Raw genomic sequence first — 12,537 nt, 5'->3', positions numbered from 1 at the left:
ATATGCTCAATAATGTTTGCTGATTAAATTAAAAGGACTTTTCCTTTAAGACTAACAATTTTAGTGAAATTGCTGTAGTATTTTGGATAACATAACATAATGGGAAGAATTATATTAATTTGAATATCACTAATATACAAAGTTATATTAAGGAAGATTTTTATATAAACTAAGTCCTGTAAGACTTCTTTTCCATTTTAATACAAGTAAGCCTTGTCCTTGTGATCCCCACTCATTGGAACCAGGTAGAAATGAGAGTAGAAGAAGACCAGGCACTTAGGCCACTGGGGAGATTCGAACACTGGGCTTTGTAAAGGAGAGGGAAATGAGAGAAATCAGCAGGGGGAGATGATGCCTTTTTCCACATTTTAAACTACTATTCTAAGTCATAATAGTTGGCTTTTAGAATTCAGAGAGTGGTAAGTCCAATATTCACTTTTCACTGCTCATGTGAACACTTTGCAGCATGGTATTCTTATTCCTCTTTTTCCTTAGATTTCTTTGCAGGAAATCTAGAGATTTCCTGCAAAGAAAGATATCCTTTTCTCTTGTACATCCACTGAATGTAGTGGTTCTCCACAATTCTTTCCTTGGCTGTCAGCATCTTTTCTTGACCTTCTTTGTCTAGGTGATCTAGATGTTTTATACATGAACTCTCCAGCCCCAGTGTCTGTCTGAAGCATTCAACCCATGTAGCTCACCATCTAATGCTTGTTTTATGTGGTATTCTTCAAACATCTGAAATTCATCATGATCCAGACTGATGGATAAGGGTTAATTAAGATTTGGGTGTCACAGAACCCAAGAATGGACTGACAGTTGCCAAAGGGAAAGGGACTGGGAAGGGTGGGTGGGGAGGGAGGGAGGGAGAAGGGGAATAAGGGGCATTACGATTAGCACACATAATGTAGGGGGGGGGCACGGGGAAGGCAGTATAGCACAGAGAAGGCAAGTAGTGACTCTACAGCATCTTACTATGCTGATGGGCAGTGACTGTAATGGGGTATGTTGGGGGGACTTGATGATGGGGGGAGTCTAGTAACCACAGTGTTGCTCATGTAATTGTATATTAATGATACCAAAAAAAAAGATTTGGATGTCACTCAAATAGAAATGGATATGGAATTAGTGCTGGGATAGGAGAAGGCCCAGAAATGAAAGGAGGGTATCCATTTCTCAGGTTGCTTGCTTATAATTTCTAAAGTTGACAGTTCAGAATGTCCCAGTGTCAAAAACATCAGCCTCAAAATATTGTATCAGTACACTATGTACTGAATAGCTGTTTCTTTGCCATCAATGCCTGGCTCAAATAAACAGAGTTTGCCCCTGTGATTCTCAGTTACTAAAGTCAGATGGTGTCACATTTGGAAAACATTGTGTCTTTCCTGCTCTTCCCCTGACTTCTGAGTAAGGAGCTCTGAAACAACGCTGTGTGTATAGCAGCTGCTGGCATCAGGCTAATGGACTTGTCTGGTAACTACAGGTGTATGTCAGAAGGACTGCTTATTTAATTTACTTCAACACTTATGCTTGTTACTTATTTTCAAGACTTCTTAGGATAACCACATCGAGCTGGACCTAAAATAATCAATGTTTCATAGACTAGCTAATGGAAAAAACAGACCAGGGGTTTTAAAGTTCCACTTTGAGTAAATTTATATCTACTGATATCCCTGTGAAAAACAGGAGGATTGCAAATATATCTTGAATAAAAGCACCTTCTGGTAGATGTTTACATTTGGGTAGACAGGAAGTTGTAGAGAATCAAGAACATGAAATTTATAACAAGTGACTTTAATGACATAGGAGGGTAAAGTTATTTCAGTCATGTAATGAGTACCAAGGGCCTGTGATTTATGAAGCACCAGGAGAGCAGAGCACTGGAAATTCAGCAATGGAGTTGGTAGATGGAGGATGTAGAAACAGACCCTGTGTCTGTGTTCTGTAAGTTGACATCATATAAAGCAGTTCCAATACTTACACAGGCTACCAAAATGTATCAAGATAATAGTATGATAGGAAGCACATTGTATACTGGAAGACTAATCCGGCCTGGGACTAAGAAAACCCTATAGAAAAAAACTAAGACCTAAAGGACAGTTAGGAGATAGTCATGCAAAAAGGCTGAAGGACTGATGTTCCAAAAAGAGGTGACAGCATGTGTGTAGCAGAGTATAGAGAGTGTTCAAGAACCTGAAAGAAGATAAATATCTCTTAAGTATAGGGTGTAAATGGAGAAGAGCAAGAGGAAGGTAGTACCTGTAAGCAAAGGTCAAATGATACAGGGCCTTCTATGACAAGCTGAGGAATATGGACTTTAATCTAACAAAGTCCATACCCACAATATCAGAATGTGGGAGGCAGAAGTGACTTTGATTTTTGCAAAAACCGTAAGACATTGCAAGTAAAGAGTTTCCAAGCTGAAGCAGAATATGGGAAGCAAGATTCTGAGATTCATGATATAGGACTTGATTTGAAGAAGCACATGTCTATGGGTTATAAAATAAGCAATGCTCATCAGTGTTTTATTAAGGCTCCCATAGCTTTTAATTTAAATTCAGCTCGTGTAGTTTTGCATTTTGCTGTTCTCCCAGTAGAGACAGGAATTAAGCAAATGAGAGAGGCTCAAACAAAAGGAAGCACAGAAGATGGTAAATTGCCAGATGCAATCAAGGCTGGTGAAGGTGTAACTGCAGCTATTGACCTATGCTGTTGCCATGGAAACCAAAGCTCTGTGGTACTAGAGTGCTTTCCCTTTTTAAGGACAGATAGGCTTTAGTGAATAGTTCATATTGCAAATTATGAAAGTTGGATCATTGATTGCTATTAGTATTCTAAATTTTTGTTAGTCACAGAGACAATGGCTAGCTGGGTTTGCGGTGAAGTCTCCAAAAACCCAGAAGCTATCAAAAGTACAAGGGTGAAGTTCAATGAATGACAGAGTTTAGCTGTTGCCTCAGGCTCATTTCCCCAGCTCTACACTATTGCTAGACTGACATATTAATTGTGGTACTCAGAATTTATTAGGAATAGTATAATTAGCTAGGTTTTACCTATTAACATAGGATTTTTAATATATCAAATAAGGAGATCTGAAATGCATCAAGCAAATATATACAAATGTCCATTTTGTTTTTCTTCTTAGATGTTTCTGAGGAGACTATAGTCTGTATTAAATTCCTAGTATTGGAGTGTCTTCTAAGTACCAAGCACCATAACAAAACTTTATGTGAATTATCTTTATTGATTCACTAACAACCCTGTCACATAGATACTGTTGTTATTTAACCCATTTTACAGGTGAGAGGAATAAGACTTAGGGAAGTTAATTGAGGGATGTTAAAATTTGACCAACAATCTTAGTGTCAATTAAAAAAAAATAGAGGCCATGTCCAATAGCCCTAGTGTCAATTAAAAAAATAGGTTCAAAATTATGTGAACCCAGTCATTCTGATGCCAGATTCTTGCTCAAGTTATTTTATCATAGTATTATTATTAGATGACAGTATCTTCTCTTATTAGCATCATGGAATTTCAAATCTAGAAAAATTACCTAGAAATCATATAAGCTGACTTCCTCATTTTGAAAATGAGAACAGTGAGCCCCACAAAGTTATATGACTTCCCTAAGGTTACACAGTGAATTAATGACTTACCAGAACCAGAACTTAGGGCTTGCTGCCTTTCTTATAGACTGAAAATATAAAGTTATTGTTCATTACTTTTTTGTTTTATCCAAGTCTTCCTCCTGTCATTCTCTTGAGTATCATTTCTTAAGACCTTTGCTTTTCTCTATTCTATTTTAGCTGGACATCGTCTTTTCTACATTTAGAAATGATGCTGACTTTCCCAAATGTTAAGCAAAGATAGTCCTAAGAGAGCAGAGTACACAGATTTCTTAATGCATGTGGATCTTATGTGGCTGGAGATATGTAATGAAGGCAATCAATCAGTAGTGGAGTGGTGTACAACATGTCCTCTTCTGGTCATTATTTCTTAAAATGTACTCTTTTGTCATCTTGTCCCATCTGGCAGAATTTGTCTAGACTATACACACTTTTAACTCAATTATCTGATAAGAGAAAAACATGACCAAAAGAAGAGGAGCGCTCTGGGTGAGGGGAAGGGGGAGGAAGTGGGAAATGTGTGTGACAGCTGCATTGCAATGAGGAGGCTGGAGAGCACATTTGAAGGAACAGCTAATGACAAAGTAAATATCCTCTCTGGGCTGGCATGCCAAGGGCCTAGAAGCTATTTTCAGTTTCTTTGTTCCAAGAGAAGATCAAGCGCAATATTGTGAAGTACCTAACCAAAGAAAAATCCGACATTACATTTAAGGGAGAGTCTCCCTTTAAAATAAAAAATTGAAAAAGCAAGATCAAAGCAATAATTACTTTTTAATTTACTAGATCAACTAATTAGATATTGGAGTAAAAGTTTGGGAGAGGAAAATTTAGAAAAAGGAGGAATGAAGAGATACACAAATAAAGGAAACCTTGATAAAAGTACATAATCCCCTCTGTGGTAATCAAAAGAGAGAAGTTCTGTCAAAAACTTAAAACTCACACATCTACAAGGGCAAGGCAGGGGACATATAGTTATGAATTAGGCCTGCTGAAAGGCAGTGGATACTAAGAGTGTTGTATGTTGAGCAAGCAGAACAGCCGCCCAAATCGTATTGCCTTTTTAGACACACCACAGGACAATAATAATCAAGCAAAATGTGCCCTTTCGCCTCTAAATCAAGATGTAGTTGCTTGTTTCTGCTATTTCTAATGCATCATGCAGGGATGTAGAAAGGGTAATTAGGACTTAATTTTACATCTCAGTAAAAGTGCTTTCTAATGAAGCATTTTATAGTTCAGGGATATAGTGTTAAAGGAAACCAGAGGGAAGTGGAACCCCTTAATTTAAGAATGATTTTCATTTCCTCTTTAAATTAGCTGCATTGCTTAATATAACAATTCTTTCCTCATGCACATGTGTTGAAAAAGAAAACTGTGAGGCTTAATTTAGAATGCATCTCCTTGACTGCACTTAATAGAAAAAAATGCTGTAATAAAGGTTGTATGTTTTTAACATGTGGATTGAGATCTTATTCTTGCCCCTTTTGCAAAACCCAGATTAAATACCAGATCACTTATGAAGCCTTCTTTAATACCAGAAGTCCAAAATGACCTATCGATTTGCTGATTCCCTTCCTCTCTCCATCTATCCATCCATCCATCCATCCATCCATCCATCTAGCCATTCACACATCCAACAAATACTGAGGGCCTATTAGCTGTTTGGGCGTTGTGATAGAGACTGAGGACTCATTAATGAATGAAAACATAAAATGCCTACAGTCTAAATGAACCCCCCCCCCCAAATCACACAAACAAATTCATAATTAAAAACATAAATAAATGCTATGAAGGAAAGAAACATGGTGATATTAAAGCTTCTAATAGAATATGTTAAACTTGACTTATGCAAGCAGTCAGGGTGGGCTACTTACACTGGATTACTAATGTACTAATTATGGAAACTGAATTTAACTAGAAAGAAAACAAGAATTAATGACTGCCTTTCTATAAAAGAGGCCCATTATTATGGAACATTATCATTTGTGCTGGCTTGTTTAAAGAAGGAGCAAAATCTCAAATTGCTTTGACAGGACTATAAACTGCTATTAAAAATAATTAGAAAGAAACATGAAAATATTGGTTGAAAAAAGTTCATAGAGATTAACTTTCCACACAGGTCTCACATAAACTTTAATATTTCTGGGCACTGTAATAGAGGGGGGAAAATAAGTACTAAAACATATAGCAGACCTATATTTGTATCAAAATTCTAAAGAGTATTAGCTATGTGCAAAATATTGTAAAATTTTTTTATCCTCAGTGAGCCAGAAAATCTGCAGCTGAAGGGAAGTAATAATATTTAATAAGAAAATATGTAAAAATGCCTCAAACATTGAGGTTATTCAACCCTTGAGATGTATATCAAATATTAATTTGCTGTATTACCTGTCTCAATTACATTACCTATGTATTATTGGACTTTTTGCTTTAAGGACTACTTTTTATGATGTTCTTTGAAGACTTTGTGCTTTGAAATATTTTGTTCACTAAAATAACCTTCATTTATTATATAAGAAATTCCTTTTGAGATTTTCAATAATTATGAACTTGTAACTAACAATGAGAATTTATGATCAGCATGACCACAAATGACTTTATATATTTTCAGAAAAAACAAAAACAATTGCCTGCATCATTTCAACTTTTTTTTAAATTCAAAATAGTTACCCCTCATGTGAACAGTGAGGCAGTTCTTGTCCAAATTCCTTTGCAGAAATATCACTGCCAAGAATGCTGAACCAAAAGCAAGGTTGAGGGAGGTTGGGCTAGAGATGGATGAGGTCTGTGCTCTTCCCCCAGCTCTAAGCATCTCAGCTGGACTCCAGTGCACTAGAAAGAACTAGCTAAATCCCTAATTTGAATGTGTGTCAATGAAAAACTGTATATATGTGTGTGTGTGTGTGTGTAAGGTGTATGTGTTTGTTGTTTGTAAAGTCTCTCTTGATACCACTGTTAAGTCAAGTGTTTGGTATGATTCCATTGTTACAGTGAGACCTCATTTTCTGAAAGTTTGTCACATATTTTTAAAGGAGTTCTAAAACAGAGGCTATTAAGCTATACACAGTTGAGTCTACATTTCTGCTTGAAAGTCGTTAGCTTCTTGTATGTCTTGCTGCCTTTCCTTGGATGCTCCATTTTGTGGGCTGCCCTTCCTGGAGCATTACTGAGTGCCTTGAGAAATTCTCATGATGGATGTAGAAGTAGTACCTAAAGGGAAAATGTCCATAAAAATGATATCCACTCTAACTTTGGCCATGACATGATGATGCTTTGTTAGCCTGAAACCTTTGGAATCCAGTATTACTCTAGGTACAAAATGCATTGGTTTATTATGCAAAAAAGTGTCCATATGCTAGGGACCATTCTAGACTGTAGGTACACAGAGATTATCTCAAAGAAATCATAGACTATTGTGAAAGTCATAAATAAACCAACAGTTTTAGTACAATGTAATAAATTCTATCTTTAGTAAAAGTGCGGATTCATAGCTATTGAGCAGAGACGAGGAAGTCTAATTCTGCCTGAGAGGGTAAAACACATCTTCAGAAATAAAGTAATGGTGAGCTAAGATTGGAGGACAGTACAAGATTTCATTACCTTTGAAGTCTCTGGAAATAGTAGATACAAGATAAATACATCTCGAGAGAGAAAATCTGAGTATGGTTACTATGGGCTTTGTGAAAAAATGAGAAGCATCATGATTAGTTCTGGGCAACCAGAGGTCAGAGGGAGTTTCAGTGTTTGGGAAATGGTAAAGGAGGGATAGAGACTCAAGAAGGAGAGGTGGGAAGATGATCAAATATATATGCACATTTTTTCTCAGTATTTTGCGGAAAATGTTTATGCAAGTATATGTAGGCATTTCAGATAGAACTTAATAAAGGAATTGGTTGCAAAGGTGTTGCAGAACTGTGGGAACAAAAAGGAGTAGGTAATTTTACTCAAAAGGTTATTGACTGCAGGAACCCATTCCCTCTCCACAGCAAGAGTCTAAAAGTGAAATGAACAGCCTAGAGCACACAATTACCACGTCCCTGAGACGGCTGCCGGGGGAATCAAGCTGTGAGCAAGACCGGGAAGTGATACCCATCAGCCACTGTTAGTGCTGCTGTCACTGCAGAAGGAACTACCAGAAGGCAGGACTAAGAGCTTCTCACTTCATCCCACCTTCCTATCTACTAAAAAAAAAAAAAAAAAAACTGAAAAGAGAGTTGGGAGTTTGAGAAATAGAGTGTGCAGTTTCCCTTCCCAATGATATAGAGGAGAATATAGAAAAATGATCGTGGAGTCAAGAGATAACAGAACTGCATGTCCTGACTTAAGAATCTCTTGCCCTTAACACCCTCTCTCCCCACAATCCCTGTGTCTCCATCAACAAAGAACAATATGGAGGATGCACACATACTTCTTCTCATTCTCTTCCTCATTACCTACATACATAGATAGTCATATGTACTCTTGGGAAATAGGAAATTTTTCCAGTACATCTTTCCAATATGTACTAGAAATAAATGAGAGAACGTTTGAGTAATTAGGAGAGATGTAGGTTCAGGAGTGAACCTCTAAAACAAACAGAGGAGACTAGTATTAATTATCTTAGAAAAATAATAGTCTCCTGCATTCCCAGTCTATTCTTAGATATCCACTTATTCTATTCATTTATACCTTCCTTGTAATATTTTTAGGTCACCATATCTGCTTAACTCCCACTCCTAAAGATTTAAGTAGAATGTAAGTAGTATTTTTTCCAACCCAACCATTTCTGACAATGAAATGTGACAAAGCTAACTCTAACAAGCAGCTATTCAGCTTGTTCAAATATGCTTTATTATACATGTTTGGATATAAACATAAGATGCATCTGTTTCAAAAGGAGATTAAGTGGCTAAAGATTAGAGAACAGTGACAACTGGGAAACTGAATAGGAGAACAGAAATAGATATGCAGCCAAGGAAAGAAGTGTGAGTTTTCAATTTAATTTATGAAAGAGTTCTGTTTTTAATAAAAAATAATAATTGCATTTGTTAATCTTCAAAAGATTAATGTAAAAATGAATGAAAGTTAAACAGCCAAATCTATTTTATGCTTTTGCTTTTACATTCTATTTCCTCTGTATAATATTTAATTTTTAAAGGTACTGCACACCAGTAGTCCACACCATTCAGCATTCTTTAGGGCATATTTTAAATGTGAATTAGTGTCACTTGAATGAAAATTTAGGCTGAGAAATCAGGAGATGCCAGGACTTAAGAGCATAGAGCAAAATTGTTACCCTTCAATTATTTTCAAAGTTATAAAGGAATCTTATAACTACGAGATGTTTTGGGGGCAATTTGTATGCCATTGACTCTTAATAGACACATTTAAGAAGTAGGAAGAATTGCACCATAATCTCATTTCTCAGGTGATTTCACATACCCAAGAACAGGGTTCTTCAGACCTTTTACTAGTTCTTTCCTCTTCCTGGAGTTTTAGATGATTTCCTCACTAGAATTCTACAAGGCCAGTCACCAGAAGTGCCTTGCATATGCTTTACAATAGTAGCTAACACTTTCCTAACACATCCTAGCACAGCAAGAATCATAAGACATTGTTAACCAAAAAGCGCAACTTAGTAGCTGAATTTTTTTAATGTGATTATTATATATTTACGTGGATCAAAATTCAAGAGATACAAGAGGGTATATAGTGAAGATTTCCTTCTAGCTACAGTCCATACTTTCCACTGTCACCTCTTAACACCAACAAAAGCAGTGAAACCCAGGGATACAGCCATACATTAGTTGTGGATCACTGTAAAGAATGAAGCTCATAAATGGTTTTTCTGTTAATAAAGACATGGAGAGTTTACACTATTACAAGACACATACCCCAGAAACATATTACACCATTTCATAGACTATGATATTTCATTTTCCATCTCACATGGTTGATAACTTTAAAGATATTTCTGGAACACTAAGACATTACATTGTAATGTGGAGTGTTATTCCTTTGGAGAGCAGTGATCAATTTTTTTAATGTCTGAGGGGAACACCTCATGGAAAAGAACACCCACAATTGTGTTTTGTTTATGGTTGTAATAGGATTATACAGAGAAACAAGAGTTTTGGAGTCTTTTGGTCTTCTGGAGAGTGTTTATCCCACACCTGGCACAAATTCTGAAGCCCTTATACTGGTTGGTACAAAAGGGCATCAGATGGGACTGGAATGAAACATGTGCAGCTGCTTTTACTGCTGCACACTAAGCAGTCAAGGAGGTACAGACCTTGAGTGTAATAGATTCTTCAAGGTCCTGTGAGCTAGATGTTCATGTAACTGAAGATGGTTATGGATGGGGCCTTTGACAGCAGCTTGAACGGATGCACCAATCTATTGGATTCTGGTCACAGCTATGGAATAGGAGCAGAGGTCTGGTACACCTTGACAGAGAAGCAACAGGCTGCTGTGTACCATGCCTTACTGGCTACAGAGCCCATCACCGGAACAGCTCCAACCAAGGTAATAACCACAATCCCTTCACAGGGTGGGTGCAAGACTGGACACACAGGCCATGGAGTAGCATGGCACAGATGCCTACACTGGCCAAATGGTTCACATACTTACAGCAGCATAGCACCCTCTCCAATAGCCCCTTAAGTGGAGAGCTCCAATGCTTGTTGGGGCCAGTGACATATACCAGTGGAAAGCAGAAAGAACTTTCTTTTGAGCCATTAGTTGCCAAGAGTCCTTATCAGGAGGGAAAAGCCCATATACCTAAAGATGCTTAGTATACAGACAGCTCCAGCCACAGGCAGCCCCTGAAGTGGAGGGCTGTGTCTTTCCACACTAAGACTGAGACAATATGGATGAAGGATGGAGAGGGGAAGAGCAGCCAATGGGCTAAGTTGCAGGCAGTATGGCTCGTGATCACCCAGGAGCTCTCCCCTATAGTTGTCTGCACTGACAGCTGGGCTGTCTATTGGGGCTTGACCCTGTGGCTACAGACATGTTACCATGCCAACTGGGTGGTTGGTGACTGGCCCCTTTGAGGACAAGAGTTGTGGCAAGACCTATGGGCCTCTGGTCAGACTAAGACAATTACCATATATCATGTGACTGGCCATTTGCCTTTGGCATCCCCAGGGAATGATGAAGCAAACACACTGGCCTAGGTGCATTGGCTAGAAGGAAAGCCTGCCTCTGATGTAGCCCAGTGGTTATATCAGCATTTGTTGCGTGCAGGTCAAAAGATAATGTGGACTGTAGCTTGCCATTGACATTTGAAGAAGTCAGCAAAACCCAAAAGGAGTGCCTTGTGTGCCCTAAGAGGGACTTACACTGAGTCCCGTAGCAACATGGGACAGTAGTAAAGGGGCTGATACCCCTTGTCAGGTGGCAGATAGACTATATTGGGCCACTGCCTGTATCAGAAGGATATCGGTATGCCATGACTTGTGTGGACCCAGCTACTGGCCTATTGGTTGCTTTTCCTGCATCCAGATTAGCAAACCACCAAAAGGGGCCTGGAGAGTCTCTTTGCAGCCTATGGCTGGCCAGAGGTGATTGAGAGTAATCAAGGCACCCACATTACTGGGCCTGCATTACAAGAATGGGTGCAGCAATTAGGAATAAAGTGGAAGTTTCATGTACCATATAACTCCACCAGGGCAGGCATGATAGAGAAGTACAATGGTTTGTTGAAATCCGGCCTGAAGTCGGACACCAATATTCTGCAGGGCTGGTCAGTTCATTTATGGACAGCACTATAGCATTTGAATGAGAAGCCCCCAAAAGGAGTCTTGAGCCCTGTGGATATGCTAACACACATTGTTTCCTCTCCTATACAGCTGTATGCGCGAACCAAAGAAGAGTTATTGAAGCCAGGATATGGCCAGCAGAGCAACATCCTGCTGCCAGTCCCAACTGTATTAAACCCTGAGACTCTGTTGAGTGGACATGGCCCTGGACATCTCAACACATGGACCAGTGATGGCTGGCCTTCTGGAACCTTGGGGAAAAGGCCTAAAAGCTGGTCTCCTGTGTATTCCTGGAGTAACAGCAGAATAGCCCCCAAAGATCACAGTAGTATACCCAAAATATCTGGGAGGTAAGAGCATCTTATGGGGAATTTTTGTTTTATCTTTATGACTAGTGCACGTACCTCCCATTGCCCTATATATTGACCCATCTGTAACTCCCACAGAGAGGGGGGTGAAAGTCTGGTATACTAGACCAGGACGAGATCCCATTCCTGCCACTGTCCTATCACAGGACCATTCTCTTGCATGTATCCTACCTGATGGACAAGATTTGCCTATGCTGGTGTCATTAAAATATGTATCTTATTGCCCTTAAGGTTATTTTCTTCTATAGTCCCTGTGGCCTGGTCCTGCCCCCTGGTTGCAGCTGCCACGTGATGATTGCTTTGAACTCCTTACCTGTGCTGCTATTGATCACCTGTGGAATGGTCAAACTATGGACTTAATCTGCACGGGACTTTGAATTTAGCTGAATCCTCTAGATTGAGGATTATCATGATTTTATTACTGCTGCTATTGTACATTATTAGTCTAATTACAATGCCCCAGTTTTCTTGCACAGGGACCGTTGAGGAAGATAGGGAACAAGTAGATTGTGAGGCAAGATTTCTGGAGGGGTGGGCTGTGGGCAACATTGCAGTATTTCCAGAATCTCTCATCTAGCCTTAGTGCATCTGCATATCAACAGGTGTTTCCAAAGGGTGGAGGTAGGTAGTCCATCTCCAAATCAATAGGTAATTACAAGGGTGAGCCAGGGCATATGTGGATGGAGAGGCTGGGTGGGGCCCTTTTTTCTGCAGCTGGGTCAAGAGAGACACAGGACAGCAAAAGTGGATGACTGCCTGTAAGCAATAAATGGGTTCCTCCCACTTTATTTCTCCCGTTGA

This window comes from Manis pentadactyla, chromosome 2, assembly GCF_030020395.1.
Source record: "Manis pentadactyla isolate mManPen7 chromosome 2, mManPen7.hap1, whole genome shotgun sequence".
Lineage (NCBI taxonomy): Eukaryota > Metazoa > Chordata > Mammalia > Pholidota > Manidae > Manis > Manis pentadactyla.
Note: the sequence above shows the minus strand (reverse complement) of the source record.